Source organism: Leptonychotes weddellii, chromosome 4 (assembly GCF_054177405.1).
Source record: "Leptonychotes weddellii isolate Sample4059 chromosome 4, ASM5417740v2, whole genome shotgun sequence".
Lineage (NCBI taxonomy): Eukaryota > Metazoa > Chordata > Mammalia > Carnivora > Phocidae > Leptonychotes > Leptonychotes weddellii.
The window spans coordinates 45,854,282-45,873,001 of NC_138372.1; the positions used below are offsets into that span (position 1 = coordinate 45,854,282).

Here is an 18,720-nt window from a genome sequence, read left to right on the forward strand (position 1 = left end):
ATGAAGGGGGGAAATCAGAGGGGGAGACGAACCATGAGAGACAATGGACTCTGAAAAACAAACTGAGGGTTCCAGAGGGGAGGGGGGGAGGATGGGTTAGCCTGGTGATGGGTATTGAGGAGGGCACGTTCTGCATGGAGCACTGAGTGTTATACGCAAACAATGAATCATGGAACGCTACATCAAAAACTAATGATGTAATGTATGGTGGTTAACACAACAATAAAAATTAAAAACAAAACTTTAATTTTGTATAATCTACTGGAGATCCTGGGATGACTTTTCCTGAAAGAAATTACAACCTGGATACTGTCCCACCAGTTAGACATGTAGGAAAAGGAAGGGGTTGGTGACCCGGATGGTGCTTTGCTCGTGGCCTCGGCAGCCTTCCAGTCCAAGAAATAAGAATCATTGTAAGGCAACTTTAATCTTCTCCGAGCTCTCTTGAAGCGTATCAAAGAGAATCCCAAATGCACAGCAAAACCTCTTAAAATTGCCTTTCCCCATCCCTCTCTAGTCATATATATCATACACATACGGTGCCCTCCTCCTCCTTCTTTCCCCCTTCTCCCTGTATGCTTCCAATCTCTCCTAAACCCAACTGCAAGAGCACTTGTCCTCCACCCCCAGCTCCCTTCCCCATTTCTGAATTGATTTCTCCTGTGGCTGGTGACGCTCTCCCCCCTTTCTAAAGTAAATCAATTTCACCTTCCCGCACTGCTCCTCCAATCAACACCACGGTATTTTTATATTTGTGGCAAAAGTTTAATAGGCAGAATTGAGGGGGTGCTTTACAGAGGCTAGAATACCCAGGAGAATGATTCGTTTTCCTTGTCATCTGAACAGCAAGCATTCTTAGCGCCTGCTGGCTAAGTTTCTTTCTGATGGATTCCATATTTTAGGGCTTGCTTGCCCTAAAAACATAAGGCTGCCCATATCAGAGAAGTGCGATGTAAAATGATCTTCAGGAGACTATTTTTCCTTAAGACTTACTTAAGTCTTTCCTTTTTGTGGATAGCAAACTTGAGTCTCCTTTCCTTTACTCATCCAAGGTGGTTAACTATGAGAATACTCCTCATCTAATGCCTGTGGTCCCCACAATCCTCAAGGGCAGAGGCCCTGGCCATCAGCGGGGGGAAATGGAATGCACTCCTTTCTCACTGTATTTAGTATTTGTTGAAGTGAATTGAAGGTGAGCATAAATTTCTCAAAGGATCTTTTAGTCCCTTGAGCCACTTGTGAACCAAGTGTCACTGAAATCATGAAACCTGGCACATACACAATCGCATTTCATCCAGCCTCGAGCCACCATGTGAATGGGTGACCAGGAAGCAATCTTCCCTTCAGAGGATTTCCTCCAATATCTACGCTGCATGCCAAGGATCCGTAAGTACAGAAAAAGCCATTTGTTTTTCCCTTCCTTTGAGGGAAATGACCAGATGCAAAGTTTTCAGACCCAATTCCGGTCGGCGCTGTGCCCTTTCTGGCATTGGAAGAGTTAATCTGCTGCCACCTAGTGGATCTCGGCCAACCTGCGACCCCCAGCTCACAGGGGAGGAATGAATGAGCGCGACTGGGGTGAGGTTGCCTTGGTGAAGGGGGCAAAGTTCCGGAGTGGCTTTGTCCTTCCACCCCAAAGTACTAGTTAGAAGTGTTGCCTTTTCGAAAGCAGATTCTCTCTCTCCTCTGTCCTCTCTCTCTCTTTCTCCTTCTCCACACCCCCCCCCCCCCCATCGCTCCTCTCTTTCTCACTTGCAGTTGCGGCCTGTTTCCTCTAGACTTGAGGCAAAACAGTAGTACAGGCTAGGATTTCTTGCAAGTTTTCCATGGTGGGTTGCCTCAACAGCTGTGACCCTGGCTTGATTTTGATGTAGACTTCAAGGGCGCCGTCCCCAGCAGGGGGAACATTTTTACCTCAGGAGCCTATTCACATTGGTAGCCTTGGCAGGGAAAGTTCCAGAAGCTTTGATTACACAAATACCTCTGCTAGGTACAGGCCCCTTCTTGGCAACCTGGGGAGAGAGAATGTGCACGTGGGCTGATTAAACCAAATGACCCGTTTCCTTTGCTGGGGTGGAGGCTGGAGGCTGGGGGTCTTCGGCTTGGAAATGATTTTTTTCCTTGGCTGTGTTGCCTGGAAACTTGGAGAGTTTAATTAGGACTGGGGAGGTTTTTGGCTTCTGCAGCTGCCTCTGCTCTCCCAAAGTGAGTAAGTGTGTGTCTCCGTGTGTGTGTGTGTGTGTGTGTGTGTGTGTGTGTGTCCCGTAGCGCAGGCCAAAGCCGTCTGGAGAAGCGAATTGTGTACCATGGCAGATGTGACTCTTTTTATTTCAATTGATTTCAGGTAATAACTTTTAACCTGGTGAACCAGAGAGGCTGCGTGTGGTTTATGTATCACGTACTGGAACCTGGACAATGGTGGCTATTACCTTACTTCCTATATCCATCAAGGACCAATCCTGGAAAATTTCCTAAATGTTCCAAGCAAGTCCAAGAAGGACTACCCCAGGTCAGTGTCTCCCTGACTCTGTGTGTTCCCAGGGAGAAGTCAGACAGAACCCAGCCTGCCCAAAAACAGTTATCCTACTTTGTTAGGGAAAAGGAACAAAATTAAAATACAATATTTTTATTCTTTATTAACCTCAATGCCATTTATTAAACTTCAACATCATCAATTAGTTATTCTCACATTTGGAGATTTTGAAGAATTGAAGAGTTGTCTTTTCCATTTTTTTTTTTTTTTTTTTGGTATATGTATATGTTTTATCTACTTACTTTTCAACTACAAACATAATACATACATATGTTCCAGTTATAAAAGAATTAAAGGGCCGTCTGGGTGGCTCAGTCGGTTAATTGCCTGCCTTCAGCTCAGGTCATGATCCCGAGGTCCTGGGATGGAGCCTGAATCAGACTCCCTGCTCAGCAGGGAGCCTGCTTCTCCCTCTCCCTCTCCCGGCCCCTCTGCCTGTTTGTGCTCTCTCTCTCTCTGTCAAATAAATAAATAAAATCTCAAAATAAATAAATAAAAATTTTAAAAAATAATAAAAGAATTAAAGACAGAAGTAAAACCCATCTTGCACAAAGGCAGTTTTTTCCCCTCTGGAGTCAAGGTCAATCTAGGCACATTTTGGTCCTTCTCTTCTCCCCTTCCTCCTTTTGTTTCCTCTCTTCCTTTTCTTCTTCCTTCAGAGGAAGAGTCAGAGACACGGTCCTTTACTTTACAGAGTGCACGTAAGTGAGCCATCGCATACCATGTGTATGAGTTCCTGAGGGCCCACCATAGCAACGGGCCACAGACTGCAAGTCTCGGACCACGGTGTGTTGTTGCACAGCACTGGAGGCTGGAAGTCCAAGATCAAGGTGTCAAGCTTCTGATGGTTTGCTGTCAGTCTTTGGCTCTCCTTGGCTTATAGATACATTGCTTGATCTCCACCCTCATCTTCACATGGCATTCTCCCTGTGTGTGTCTGTCTCTGTGTCCAAATTTCCCCTTTTTATAAGGATGTCAGTCATATTGGATTAGGTCCCACTCTTGCTTTAACTTGGTTATCTCTACAAAGACCTAGTCTCCAAATACAATCACATTCTGAGGTACTTTGGGTTAGGTCTTCAACATCTTTGAGAAACACAATTTAACCCATAATACCAGGTAAAGCCATGGCTATGTATACTTGGTATTGTGGTAGTACCCAGGAGAAAGCTTTATTAAAAAGCTAATAATGGGATATATTAACATGACTACTTTTTTCTTTCCTTTTTAAATTTACTGTTCATTTTCATTAACATTATACATACACATATATGAAAGAGTCAAGTAGGTTTACGTATATGAAAAATGCAAGTCAATAAGCCATGCAATGCTCCCCACCTCCATTTCATGCTCTCAAAGGCAGCCTCTTTTTTAACTCTTCTGATTCTGTTAATATTTAACTGTAAATTTCCAAATAACAGATTTATGTAGCTACATGATTTTTCAATTATAGATATTATCTATTGGTTTTCCAACACGGAAGATGGCGACTCAGCTCTCTATAGATACATTCCACCTCTAACACACACAGGCACGCACACACACAAAACACGTCTAGTATTCCATCTGCCCAATATAGTGGTGTTGTGATTCCATTAGATTGATATCCAGTGTTTACATCACCATGACTATAAACGCGATGGGCAGCTAAGTCGTATGGGATACCAAGAGTACTTTTTCTTTCCTGCACAAAACTTTTCCCACCTGGAATGACTTGTTTTTTCATTTGCTTGGTTTTTAATATACTTATCACTTATCAAACCCAAATTCTGCCCCAGTTGCATAAAAGCCTCTCAATGCATTCAAACACATTAGTAACTATTGATTTCATCTTCTCGGGGTCTCTTCCAGAACCCTCTGACCTGCTCCAACCTGGCCCTGGGAGGGGGGGTCACATGACCAGACTGTTTGCTAGGGAACCCTCAACCTAGGCCTCTCCTCTTGGACTGGTCAGATGTCCAGAGAAGACTCTGCAGGCCCCTACTTGGCGAGTATATGCCTGACTGCTATGTTCTCGGAGCCGAGTGTGGGAAGAAGGCTGGAGCCCAAATATTCAGTCGGGCCATCAATATTCCTTGAGTCTTTCTGTTGTCGATACAGCATCCTCCCATACCTCACCTCTGCCTAGCATCTCCGCCTCAGAAATCCCGTTTACCGTCTCTCGAAAATGAATCTCACCTGTCACTTACTACAGTGAAGAAGGAGTCACTCAACTTGCTGGCATAGGAGGCCGGGGGCTCAGGGGACACCTCCCTACCTCTAGACCCTCTCCCCTAACCCTCCTGTGTCTGGCCCACCTTCGCTCTCACTTTCAGACACAGCAGGTGCCCCTAATTCCTGCTTCACTTTTGGAGTTTCCCCACTGCAGGCTTAGCACACGGCTTGGTTGACCAAGTCTGCTAGGTTTGCTGCCAGTCTGACAGCATTTCTGTTCCCAGGTTTTGCTGTTTTCCCCTTTTCCATCCTCTTTGTTTCTGTGTTAGTAGGTTACCAGGAGAAAGGGAGCCAAATATATGCGTCCAGTTTGCCAGCTTTAACTCTAAAGCTGTTCTTGTCCTTTAGCCAGGATGTTCTGGAGATATTCTCAAATCCCAAAGGAGGGATCCTATTGCTGGGCTATCTGGAAGCTGTGGGTGAGTTTAGGGAGAAGAGAGGATCCATGAACATGTGCACATGTGCACACAAGTACCCATGCGTGCCAACCGTCCTCTCTGCGTCACCTACAGCCAACCTGGGCTGAAGATCGGGATGCACTCGCTCTAGATTCTTATTTAGTTCTTTGTGTCATTTTCTTACATTCCCCAATTTTCTCTTTCTCCCCCTCTCTCATTTATTCTTGAAAATACAGCCAAAGTGTTCCTTTGACAAATGCAAATCCTATTATTATGTCATTCTCCTACTACAAAGGCTTTGCCCTTGTAATAAAGTCCCACACTCTACTCTTGTCTTGTAAGATGCCCACAGTCTAGGCCCTGACTACCTGCCCAGTCTTCCATTAGTCTCCCCTCCTTGGCAAAGCTTCAGCTTCTTTGACTACTTCTCCGTTCCATTAGGCCTTTACACATGTTCTCGCCTCTGCCTGGAACACTCTCTACCTCAGCCCCCGCAAAGGCCCTTATGGGAAAACATCCTGTTCCCAGGGAGACCTTCTCAGACTACCTCTCAGCTCCTCCCCATATACATTAGATTATATTCTACCTTACACACCCTCCTGACACCCTGCTCTTTTGCTTTGTTAACTCTTTCGTTACATGTCCAGGCTAGACTGGAAGCATTAAGAGCACAGGACCCTTTTCTGTCTTGGTCACATCATAACCCTGGAAATGAACACCAGGCCAGGCTCCTAGAAAGTATTCAAAGATATTTATGTAATCAATTGTACTTTTCACTCTAGATTTTTCTAATCCTTGCTCCCTCTCTCACCCCAACATATTCTCCATTCTAAAGCTATGGTTTTAATCAGGGAGAACATTAGCTAAATATCAAACGTATTTGGCCTGGAAAGATATTCATAATTCCCTTTCTGGAAAACTAGGCTTGGTGCCTCTCTTTCTCTCTCCCTTGTGGAAAACAGGCCTAGATGTCCTCAGGACACTGGAGCTGGGGACCAGGTGTCTCTTAGCCTGTTCTGCTGGCTCTGAAAATAGAGATTATAAAAATTATAAAGAGAAAGGGAAAGATTTGATTTTTGTTTTTCATAGACAATCAGGGAAGTTGATTATAGTGATAAAGTTAGTAGGTCCTAGGAGGGTTCTCATAAAAGAAACTGAGTGGAGGTCCCCACTACAGAATTACAGTTGCAGTAAGACGTGTAAATGTTACCCTAGATTTTTTTTCTCACTGCTTTTCTTACATGAGAAAAAAAAAATGTAGCCCACTATATGCAATAATTGGAAGTTTGAAACTGAAACTATTTGTTTCTTCATCTGTAAAATGAGGAGGTTGAACTAAGGGCCCTCGAAGGCTGCTCTAAAACTCTTTGACCTCATTCTATGATGCTTTATAAGAGCTGTTCACAAGAACTTCTGGGTTTCTGAAAATACATTGCTCTTGAGAAAATCAATATAATTATTGCAAGGTTTTTTAAAAAATATAAACACCTTTATGAACTTGGCAAACAATCAGGTGAAGAATAGTGTGGATTTGTGATCTGCCAACAATGGTTCTGTTCTAAAGAGGTCAAGAGCCTGCATTTTAGTGCTCAGCAGAGAACTGCATAAGGGATAGAAGGGCTAAAATCTTCAATAGTAGCTTTGGCATTTTGTACCTTTGCACAGGGACAAAAATAAAATAATACCTGCCCAAATGCAAAGGATTATGTATCCTAGACTTTGTTTTAAAAATAAATAAATAAAAGTACTGTGTGATACACTGTATTCTTATTCAGTAAATATCTACCCCAATCCCCATCCCATCATGGGCCTTCACCTTCCTCCTCCACTAATGTTGGGTTTGGCCCTGTGATTAGCAGATGACATGTTTGTGGACATGACACTTACCTGAAATGTGTTTTCTCAGTTTCACTTTGATCTTGTGCACCAGTGAACTGCCTGCCACAAGATGCCCTGAGTAACTACTATCCCTTTAGCCTTGACCCCAAAATAAAAATGTGGAACAAATATAAACTGAACCCACAGACCCTTCCAGCTGAGCTCAGCCTAACTCAGCTGAATCACAGTTGATCTGCAAACCTGTGATCATGAGATAAATGCTTGTCATTTTAAGCCCTTGAGCTTTGAGGTGGTTGTTAGACAGCATTCTTGTGAAAAAGCTGACTATTACAGGATGAAATGTGTATTCTCATGAGATATAACATGATGGTTAAGAGTATGGTTTCTGAAATTTAGCACATCTTGTTTTGACTCTCACTTCTGTTATTTACTTGATGTAAAATGTTATGCAGTTTACTTAACCTGAGGCTCAATTTCCTCATCTGCAAAATGGGAATAATCATGGTACCAACCTCACAGCACTGTTGTATAGACCAAATGAGACAATACATATTAAGCAGTTAAGTCAGTGCCTGGTACATAGCAAAGATCCAGTAAATGTTTGCTGAACAATAATAATAATTTTAATTTCTATAAAATGAATCTCCCCACTTTCCAACTAACCTACATTATAAAATGAGATATATTTTTTTCTATAAAATTGGATACAAAGACTTATTTGGAAATATTTGGCGAAGAAGGATGAAGAAGATAAATACCTTACCACATGGCTGATAAGTTCCATATGGTATTAAAAGTTTCTTGTGTATGGGAGGCATCTTTTCTACCAAACAAGACTGCCTGTATGTGTATGTGTGTATAAGACAGTTTTGAGTTACTTTGCAACAATTTCCCACATTTGAGCTCCTTTCATAATCAGAACTGATGTTTCCCTATCCCAGGCTCCAGGATATGAAGTGTGGTGTCGAGTAATACTAACAGCCTACGCCTCCCTTCCATGCTCTTGGTGCCCAGCCTTGTTCCTTCAAGTTCACATCTAATAGTTCAGTGCTGTCATACTTCACCTTCGTGTACTTAACATTTCTTAAGTACTAGGTATTGCACCAGGTACTAGAGGTAGAGAGATAAGTAAGACATGGCCCTGCACTCAGGGCAGGTCAGAGTTTAGCTGCAGACTGGCAAATATGTTTCACACTGGTATCAACTCTCATGGATGTAGAGGGCTGCCCAGAGCACTGGTTAAACCCGATTGTAAGCAGCTCTGATCTCAGCAGGGAAAAGAACCAAAGGCATGGAAAGAAGGAATGGTTTTGAATGTTTGCTAATCCAGGTTTAGCTGGGGACAGAAATATATACAACAAAATATAACTTAATAGAGTAAGTGCTATTTGTGAGATAAGAACAAAGGAGCATCGAACACAAAGCAAGGAGTAATTAATTTTGCCAAGAGGGGAGTGGAGTAAGGAAAGCATTAATTGGAGAGGTGAAATTGAAGCTGGGCCTTGATGGATAACCAGGAATTTAGTAGGTGCTGAAGTGATGAAAGAAGATCTCAGGCCAAGAACACATCATGAGCAAAGGCACAGAGGTGTATAATTGTCCTGTTTGGTTAGAATGCAGGGTGTAGGGATGATACTGGTAAAATGAGTTAGAATAATGGGTTGGGACCAGACTGTACTGCTTTATCCTATGAGCCACAGGACTCATGGAGGGCTTGGAAGCTAGAGCATGCTATGGCCAAATATGTGTTTTACAGAAGTTACTCAAGAAGAACTAGATTGTAGATGGAAAAAAAAAAAAAAAGAGGAAGAGGAGGGAGAGCAGGGGCTGCTACAACCACGTAGACAAGGGACACAGAGCATCTAAACTGAGGTGGCATAGGAGGGGGCAGAGAGAGAGGACATAGTAGCATCATCACGCGGCATGAGGATGCTCTTCTCTCAAAAATGACCTTTAATTAGGGCTTCCATCAACATAAAGCAAATCAATGGTCTAATTTTTTCATTGCTCATGTTCTAATATTACTGTTTACATATGTATACATGTCACAAAATGACACATAGCAATGGGATTTCCAAGAGATTTTTAAATTGATCCTCACAACAGTCCTACAAAGTAGATACTGTAATTCCCATTTTGCAGAGAAGAAAACTGAGGCTCAGCCATTGAAAAAGCCCAAGATCAGTGACCTTGGACTATACATCTTCTAAATGTCAAAGATCCCATTTGAACCCCAGGCGACTTGAGGCTGGAGTCTATGGTCTTACTCACTACTCTATGAGGGTAATAGAACAGAAACATGAATCCTGCAGTGCTGTTGTCCATTTCTACTAAATGTTAAATCTCTCACCTACCTCTTCTTTTCAGTTTCCTGTATCTTGATCCAGGAGATAAGCCAATGAGTATCAGACAAGTGTTGAAAACAGGAGAAAGTACCAAAAATTTAAAGACAACAGTGACTAAGACTAACCTCTGAGATAAGCCAGATCACTTGGACTTGAAGTCTAAGAAAAGCTATTGATTTTTTCTGAGTGCCTGAGAGATTTGTCAACTAATCCTGAATCTCTTACACCATTGAAATCAGAGCATTAAGCAATTCACTGGCAGCGTACCTAGCACGTGCTGGGGAATCCGTCACCTGTGACTCGGCCCTCAGCACAGATGCAGGAGAGCGAGCCCAGGACTATGAGATGGGAGACATACTTCGGAGTCCTGGCCCTGCTGCTCACCTGCCCTGGGGCTTTGGACAAGTCACTTTCCCAGGAGGGGCCTTTTTCCACCACAGGAAATCACCCCAGTGATCACAAATGTCCTTACCATTCCTACAACATTTCTGCGCCTGCCTTCTAGGATTCATGTGAAGGAAAAAATAAAAGTGCAGTTAATATTCAACATAAAAGTCTGGTAATAAAACACATTCGATTGCCACGACTGGTTTAGCAATCGCTTGGCCTCTGAAACAACCTCCTAAATATGCGGGGAGAGTGTTTATCATTTCTGCTCCTGCAGGGCCTGACACTTCACTAAGGGAATAGGCTGCACAATTTCTTACTCTTTCAAAAACTGTTGCATTTGAATTCTTGCAAAATATTTAAAACTTGTTTTAGAGGACCAGAGGTACTTCTAAGCTGAGTTACTGCTGTATCCCTCCTTTCTTTTCATCTGGCCTGGAGAAGCCTCAGTGGTGAGGTTTAAACATGGTTAGGTACTTCATCGAGGCCCTTCGGGGTTTGGGCAGTGCAGAGTTTGCTCCAAGGCAAAATATTTGTAATAATAGCAGGATATGCTCACTGTTTCCTGGAGTTAAAGATCACAAATAGATTTTTGCATCCCATTTCTTCCAGAGGGAGACTGGAGGGTGAATGGAAACACAAATTGGCTTTTGCCACTTGAAAAGCACGGTCCGCTTTCTTGTGGCTCTCATTCTGGCTTCCAGAGGAACCGAAGGAGTGGATGTGGAGCCTTGCAAACGGTGCAATCCCGGCTGCCTTCCAGCTCCAACAATCAAGATACAAGTCTCCAGAGAGCCAAGCTCCAAGCAATTATTAGAGATGATGGCATCCCTGGAGTGCTGGGACCGCATGCTCTGCTCTCCAAAATAAACGCTTCTCTCAGGCTTCCCACTCTGCGTTCCTCCTTATATTAACACAGGAGCTGACAGATTGGTTGCGACGCTGCAACTAATATTTTTGAGGGCATAAGAGATGATTGTGCTCGTTCTCATTCCAGAGCCGATCTTTTTAGCAGATTATGATGGATGACTCGCCACGGTGGTCAGCGACTCCTGTATATTTTAGGCGGAATGCTTTCTTTTGACACGTACTTTACAGAGACATATGTGTATCCTATTTTAATTAATGGAAGAAATGATTCATTCACAAGTGAAAGATTTAATTAAATAAAGGGTCAGCATGGGTCAGCCATGAATTGCAAAATACCTCCGCTGTTTATTATACTCTCCGCTGTCTCTGCATGCTGTCTGGAGGGGTACACGGCAGCCAAGGCAGGCCCTGGAAAGAAGTGAAATGAAGTTTAATTAATTAATTCATTCAACAGATATTAATTGAGTCCCCACTGTGTTCTAGGCACTGTGCTAGGCTCTGCAGATAAAATGGTGAACAGTCAGACATGGTTTTTGCCCTGACAGCAGCTACAATGCAGCAGGGGAGACAGGGAAAAATGAGGAACAAATAGAACACTATTATTACAGATTAATCGTAACATGTTTTATGAAGGAAAAGGTCATTTGTGGGCTGTCCTCCTTGCAATGTTTTGGAATGGTTTTTAAAGATCTTCATAGCCAACTTCATGGTGCCCTACTTATTTAACTTTGGAGTATCTACCTCAAACCAATCTGACCCAAGTCCAGGAGATACCGTCACACATGCTGAGTTACCCAAACTTGACTTGTCACAGTAGCTCCTTCCTCTAAGTAAACCCTGTGCTTTAGAATCAGACAAACAGGAATTCAAATCCTAGCTTCTAAGCCTAATTGATTTCTGACCTTATGCTATTACTTTGCTTTTGTGACCTCAGTTTCCTATTTACAGGGAATAATAATAATTGTACATAAGACATTGTGTCATTGTGAAAAAATATATGAATGGTACCTAGGGCACAGCACTACTATTAACCAGCATTAGTATTTATAATTTGTGTTCCTAGTTCATTAGTATTAGTGGTAGTATTTTCGTCTCTCTTCTGGAATTTTCTTCATTCCACTTTTGTTCTGGTTGTCCACATCATTTTATTATCCCCTCATTTGATGACAGAGGTCCCAACCTTATTTTTTTCCTTTTGGTTTTCTAGATTTATATTCAAAGGGCAAAAACACTTAGACAATCTAAATACAAGTCTAAGCAGAATTACACTGTCAAAGTCAGCAATAATGCAAAAACACGTTCTCACTTGCAGACACTCGCCCGTATCTTCTGAGTCTTCTCTCAATGAAGAAGAGGAGTCTGGTATTTTATTCATGTGCATCCTTCGTATCCTCAACGTAATCTACAATTTCTTGTAGACACATGAACTTCTCTGCTTCTCCATCAGGAATTTCAAACCCAAATTCGTCCTCCAATGGCCATGATAATCTCCACTCGATCCAAAGCGTCTAAGCCCACGTCTTTCATAAAGCGGGAATTTACCAAGTTTTCCTGGGTCAATCTTGCCACAGAGTTTCAAGAGTAAAGAACGTATAATTGATGTCCTCTAAAGTCAAAGGGGTAGCATCAGTGTGCTGGGGGCACGACTGTGTCACTCTACCTGGAACCTGCACGAGCCCCATGGCCAGCTGCCAAGCCCGGGCCTGCTTTCGCCTCTTGGGGCACAGGGTGGTGCTGGGCAGCTCAACCGTGCCCAGCATGTGGCCCAGGGCAGGGGTGCGAAGGCCATGGGCGGCCAGCGGACATTGGGGGGAAAGGACCCAAGCTGCTGTGGCTCCCTGGACCCCTAGAGGTCACAACTTTTTAAGCACTGGACCCAGCTGGATATATGGTTGGTGTTTGATGAATAACTATTGAATGAATGGATGAAATTCTTTCTCTTTTTGGAACTGGGTAGGAAAAAAAGCTGACAATAAACAAAGTCAATCAATGGCTTCCCATAACTCTTGGAATAACATCTGTATTCCCTATCATGGTAAACAGGAGCCTATTTGCCCTGGTCTCTGCCTAGCTTCCAATCTCAGCCACCACCATTTTCCCTCTGTACTCAGCTTCAGCCACCAGCCTTGCCTGCAATGCCCTTCCCCTAGAACTGTGCATGGTTCTCTCCTGCCAGTCCTTCAGTCCTTTAAGTATATTCTCTTCCCAGGGGCCTTCTCTGACCACCTTGCCTTGCCTATTCATTTTCTATCTCCTTACCCTGTTTTACTTTTCCTCAGAACATTATCACTGTTAGAAATTACATGATACATTTCAGAGTTTCCAAATTTACTATCTATTTCCCCCACTTATCACCTGTGAGCTCCTGAGGGCAGGAGCCTAGTCTGTTCTTGTCCAGCCCTGAGTCACCATGCCACTGAATGAATCAAACGAAGTATCCATTTTTCATTTTCCTAGGAAAATATACGTATAAAAACTATCCAAATAGTACAGTGGCCTCCAAAATTTCCAGAAGAAATCTGCCCCCCGCCCTGCAATTTTTGCTTGCAGCACTAAATTTAATTTTTCACCACAGAATGGCAGCAAGAGGGAAAATAAATTATTCTGGCTGTATGGAAAGTAGAGACACAGTCACTATAGGAGGTCTCTCGATGCCCAAATTTTAATAGAATTCCTCCCCGTTCTACTTTCTCATCGTGAGTCTGGCTCTTTTCTAAATCGCTTCCTTTGAGCTTAAGAAGTAGTTTGTTCACTCCTGTCCTCAAAGCCAGCAAACATGGATTTTCTTTAGTTTTCACATGATCTGGCTCAAAACATCAGGAAACTTGGATGTTTCGTTTGGCATCTTTCACTGACCAAGCACTGAAGGACTGCAAACAAGAGAACAAGAGGTGTCTCCGTTTGCCCAGGACGCCTTCGCAGTGGAGAGGAGAGGCGAGAGCCGTGTGTACCACAGCGCCGTCCGGGAAGCCGTGACCGTGACGAACTGGCACGGGACTGGAAGGAAGGAGGGCACCGGGGAGCTTTTCTCCACCCGCGAACGTGAGCGCCGTGGGCCCGGGCGGGCGGCGTGCTCGCTGCTGCGCGGCGGCATGCGCTCAGCGGCGGCCCGGCGGAGCACTGTGTCCCGGAAGTCTCTCCGAGGAGCCAAACAATGCCGGCTGTTCCTGGCAAGGCCAGCCCTGGCTTACTCAGTTTCGTGTGTTAGGAGAGGTGCTTTGGGGTAACAGAACTGGCTCCATTTCCACCATGACCACATCAGCCCTGGTTTCCGCTGTGCAAAAACAAAACCCTAAAAAATGTTACCATACCAAATTGTATGCGGCTTTTGTTTTATAAACAACTTTTTTTTTTTTTAAGGCTGTGGAAACTGTAATAAAGACCAATACCATATCCAGTTGTTTTCCAGAAAGCCAATTCGACTTGGGAGACTTTCTCTCAGCAGGAGGTCCTGTTCTTCTTTTCTAGCAGATAGCCTTAAAATCTGCCTCCACGTGGTCAAGAGCGCAGCAGTGGGTTCTCAGCACCTCATCTTGGAACGATGGGCTTCTTCCAGCTTCTGAAGGAGGAGGTTTCAGAACCCGTAGGAGATGGCCAGAGTCGAGGAAGTGTTCTCAGAGAGGATCTCAACTCTGCTGGGGAAGGGAGGGACTCCGTTGTTTAGAGTGCCTGGCATTCTGGGCTCGCATATGCCACAGGCCCTGAGAATAATTCGCCAAGGCTCTGATATTCTCAGATGCCCAGCTCACTCCCTGAAGCTCATTGCTTCCAAATGCCTTAACTCCATTCAATTTCATTTAGGACAAGTAAGATGAAAGCTTACAACAGGATGTTACTAATTTTCAAACACAAAGAAGGTGAGGGTGATATTAATGGAATAAATATGTTTTAGGAGAAAATCTAGCACATTCTTATTATTTACACACATGACAAATCACAAAGTAGAGATGAGTGCCAGGAGCCTTTCCCATGGGACCAAGAAACTATGGGCTCATCTGCAGTAATCCCCTGAGCATGGATCCCATTTACAGCTGACTCCAATGGAGCATGTACAGCTGAGGGAATTTGTGTCTGCATTTTCATCCCAGATTGCATAAAGCAGTGGTTAAGACTCAGACAGCCATTTTCAAATCTGACTCTGTCACCTCCTCCCTGTGCCTCAAATTCCACATCTACAAAATGGGGATGATAATATGCATATTTCAAAGTGTTGTTATGGGGGCACCTGAGTGACTCAGTCAGTTAAGCTTGATTTCAGCTGAGGTCATGATCTCCCACGCGTGGGGCGCCACACTCAGTGGGGAGTCTGCTTCCCCTCTCCCTCCCTGTCTTTCTGCCCCTCCCCCCGCTTGCACACACGCACACACACTCACTCTCTCAAATAAATAAATCAATCTTTAAAAAAATAAAAGTATTGTTATGAAAAATAACATAATCCATGAAAGCGCTTGGCGTAGGATCTGACATATAGTAAGTGCCCATTAAATGTTACTTATAAAAATTATTCTAACAATTATAATTTATGGCATTATTACTAAATCTAATATTTATTTTTTAATGAATCCTATCCATTTCTTTCTATTTTTTCTTCCATTGTTTTCACTGCCTTTTGAATTCAGAATATCTGGTATATTAAGTAGTAAAATATAAAATCACTTCCTCAAGGCCAATCTCTCTGAGAAATACTATAGGTCACACTACAGATTTCTTTAAGCATCTGCCTTCACTAATTCCAATAGCAAGGTAACACTAAAATCAGCATTCTTCTGGATGATAACCCCCTTTTATCATAGTAAAGATGTAGTTTTTTACTATTCCCTTTTCAGCTCTTGACATGTGGGGCTGCTCAAAAAATATTTGTTGAGTAACTAAGTGTCCTTTATTCATACAAGGGGAGAAAAACTACTTCTGCCTTAGTAATCTCCACCATTCTTCCATCTAACACTTTTCTGACAAAGAAATTTCTCTGATGCGTAGAAGGTTCTAAGATAGAGGTGATTGGGAGCAAGAAAACCTCTCCATTCTTGCATTTGCCTCTTGCTGGTGGTCTGTGTTAAAGAGGTTGCTCTTAGGAACAAAAGCTATATGACTGGCTAGTACACCTCCTTAGATGTGTCATTTGAAATACTGACTGATTATTTTAATAGCCCCTTTCTTAACTTAGGGTCAGAGTTCTTTTACTAGCATCACCCGTTTCATCTATTTTAGGAAGAACTGTCACTGTCTCACATCCCCTCTAATTGGAAAAGTGATTCTTCCTAACCTTGAAACAGCTAAGTAGAAAGTATGCCAAGTGACCTTAAAAAGTCTTCTCCTTTTCTAATTGGCATGCAGAATCTATAATTTTTTTAAACAGTGCTTTGAGTTCCCACACCTTCCTGTAAAGGGGCATGTATGTGAGTGGGTGAAAGATGGGAAGCTGGTGATGGAAAGCCAGATGAAGAGGGCTTCCATTGGGCCACATGGTAAAAGCAACATGTTGGCAGATACAACCATGGCCTATATTCTGACTCCTGCTGGGCTTTCTCGAAGCTGAGCAATGGAATGACTGGCCACTTTGATGGTGGAGTCAGGAGAGGGCTGCTCAGTTGGGGAAAGTCCTGCACATCCTTAGTCTGGGGGGACACAGGAAGAGTATTTCCCATGGAACAGACGTGGCAATGCTAAAGAGAGCTGAGCCCCAGACCTGTTAAGTTCTGTCCAATTGAACCTCCTGGGTAAGAGTGAGCCCATGGAGAGTGGCTCCTGTTAAGCCAGGGTCTACAGAAAGAGAATAGTCAAGCCAAAGAGAAATGTAAGTTGAAGTTGAAGTTGGAGAGCTGGGCTGGCAACCTCTAGAAGAGCCTGGAAAGCACTCCAGCTTTAAACATCTGTCTAGCCCAAGAATAGAAGGCCAGCCTATGATAGAAGGAATTCAAATATAGTAGTTCCTGACCTTTATCTCCTCCACTCTCCCTCACGCACACTGTAAGAGTCGGAAACTGGAGAGCAAGCTGAGGGGGTAGGGGAAGGGAAGGCCAGGAGAAAGAAATATGCAAGGCCTCCCAGACCCCATCCCACCATAGTCTCCCTTGCTCACTGTAACAGAGTCCTTCTGACCTCTCCTCTGTTACTCAAACACCCCAAATTTGCTCCCAACCCATGGTCTCTGTACTTGCTGTTCCCTCTATCAGATATATGCTTCCCCTAGATTATCAAATGGTTGGCAGAGTTCATTTTCTGTAGAAACATGATCTGATTTACACTAAAAAAAAAATTATTCTGACTCTCCTGTGGAAAAAACACAGTAAAGAGGCAATAGAGGAAACAGGAAGACCAAATTCAGGGCTATTTCACTGGTCCCTATGAGGTATAAGGAAGCCTTGGACCAGGGCCACAGTGATTGAATTCAGAATATATTTTGAAGCTGTTGCCCAGAGGACTTAATGCATGTGAGGGGAAAAGAGGAGACTTCTTTGATTACAAAGTCTTTGACCTGAGCAATTCTTTGAGTGAATGAATTCATTACTGAGCGAATGAATGAATGGGGAGTTAAGAAGATCAGATAAGATCAGATTTACATTTCAGAAAGCTCACTCTGGCAGTTTAATAAAAGATGGATTGAGCTTGAGGACTAAAGGCCAAGAGAGAAGTTGGAAGGCTACTGAGACAGTCTAGGGGAAAGATGCTGAGGCTCTGAGCTCTTGTGGGAAGTATGGAAAGGAAGGGATAGAGGTGGAAAATATTCAAGATATCAAATTATTAAAATGTCGTGACGTGATTATTGTGAGGGATGAGAAACAGAATGGCTTCCAGATGCCTGGTTGAGGAGTAGCTCCACCCATACTGATGAAGAACATGGAAGAAAAAAGGTGTGAAGGAGGAAAAAAAGAGGATAGAAGTTGTGATGTCTAATTTTATGTGTCAACTGAAGGGATGCCCAGATAGCTGGTAAAACATTACTTCTGGATATTTCAGAAGAGATTAGCATTTGAATCTACAGATGGAGTAAAGATTGCCCTCACCAATGTGGGTGGGCATCAATCCAATATGCCAAGGGCCTGAATGGAAGAAAAAGGTGGAGGAAAGCTGAGTTTGCTCTCCATTTGAGCTGGGACATCCATCTTTTCCTGCCCTCACACATCGCTGCTCCTGGTTCTTGGGCTTTTGGACCCAGACTCCTTATACCATTGACTCACCTGGTTCTCAGGCCTTCAGGTTTGGTCTAAAGCTACTCCACCAGCTTTCCTGGTTTTCCAGCTTATAGGCAGCAGATCATGGGACTTTTCAGCTTCCATAACTGCATGAGCCAATCTTTTATGTCTTTATCTATCTATCTACCTAACTGTATAGACATAGATAGGTATATATAAGCACACACACACATATATATATGTTCTGTTTTCTCTGGAGTCCCCTAATACAGATATTGAGTTCACTGTTAAATGTTGCAGTGGAGGGCGCCTGGGTGGCTCAGTTGGTTAAGCGACTGCCTTCGGCTCAGGTCATGATCCTGGAGTCCGAGGATCGAGTCCCGCATCAGGCTCCCTGCTCGGCAGGGAGTCTGCTTCTCCCTCTGACCCTCCTCCCTCTCATGCTCTCTGTCTCTCATTCTCTCTCTCTCAAATAAATAAATAAAATCTTTAAAAAAATAAATAAATAAATGTTGCGGTGGACATGAAGGTATGCCACCCAGATCCTGCTTCAAGGTAGAACTTTTTGCCCCAGCAACCGGGAGTGCTATCAGCAGACAGCCTCCAGGTGTCAGTCTCTTCAGGGTTTGCCTCAGCTGCAGAGAACCACTTCACTCAAGGTCATGCCCTTCCTAGAGAGCTCATGTCCAATACTTGATGCCATGGGGGTATAAAGGCCCAGCTAGTCCACCCCATGATGAGATAACTCTAACAGATCATATACACTCTGGAGCCCCCTAGAGAGTTGGCTGAGGATTTATCAGGCATGCACCAGAGTTGGACTGCTTTCTCTGCCTAATCCTCCTACCTCCCCTGCCTTCCACAGGTGTTGACCCCTACTAAACATCCTGCATGGCAATCTCTGCCTCAGCATCTGCTTTCTGAGAACCCAACCTGTGATAGTTGGCACCAGGAATGGACCAAAAGAGCATGATGTAAGGTGGAATTTGGGAGCTGGATCA

General features: G+C 43.5%; 2 long non-coding RNA genes across 4 annotated transcripts in view; one reads left to right on the top strand and one right to left on the bottom strand.

Annotated features, from left to right (window-relative positions):
- The window catches only part of LOC145721045 (uncharacterized), a 75,954-nt gene that overhangs the window by 26,055 nt on the left and 31,179 nt on the right, over window positions 1–18,720 (bottom strand). For all 3 annotated transcript variants that reach the window (XR_014144515.1, XR_014144514.1, XR_014144516.1), the window contains one exon: window positions 10,923–10,994. This is a non-coding gene — a long non-coding RNA (uncharacterized LOC145721045). The remainder of the gene's footprint in view (window positions 1–10,922; window positions 10,995–18,720) is intronic.
- LOC145721046 (uncharacterized) lies at window positions 1,307–10,103 on the top strand. The gene is made up of 3 exons (XR_014144517.1): window positions 1,307–1,386; window positions 2,345–2,509; window positions 9,352–10,103. It is a non-coding gene; the product is annotated as an uncharacterized LOC145721046 (long non-coding RNA).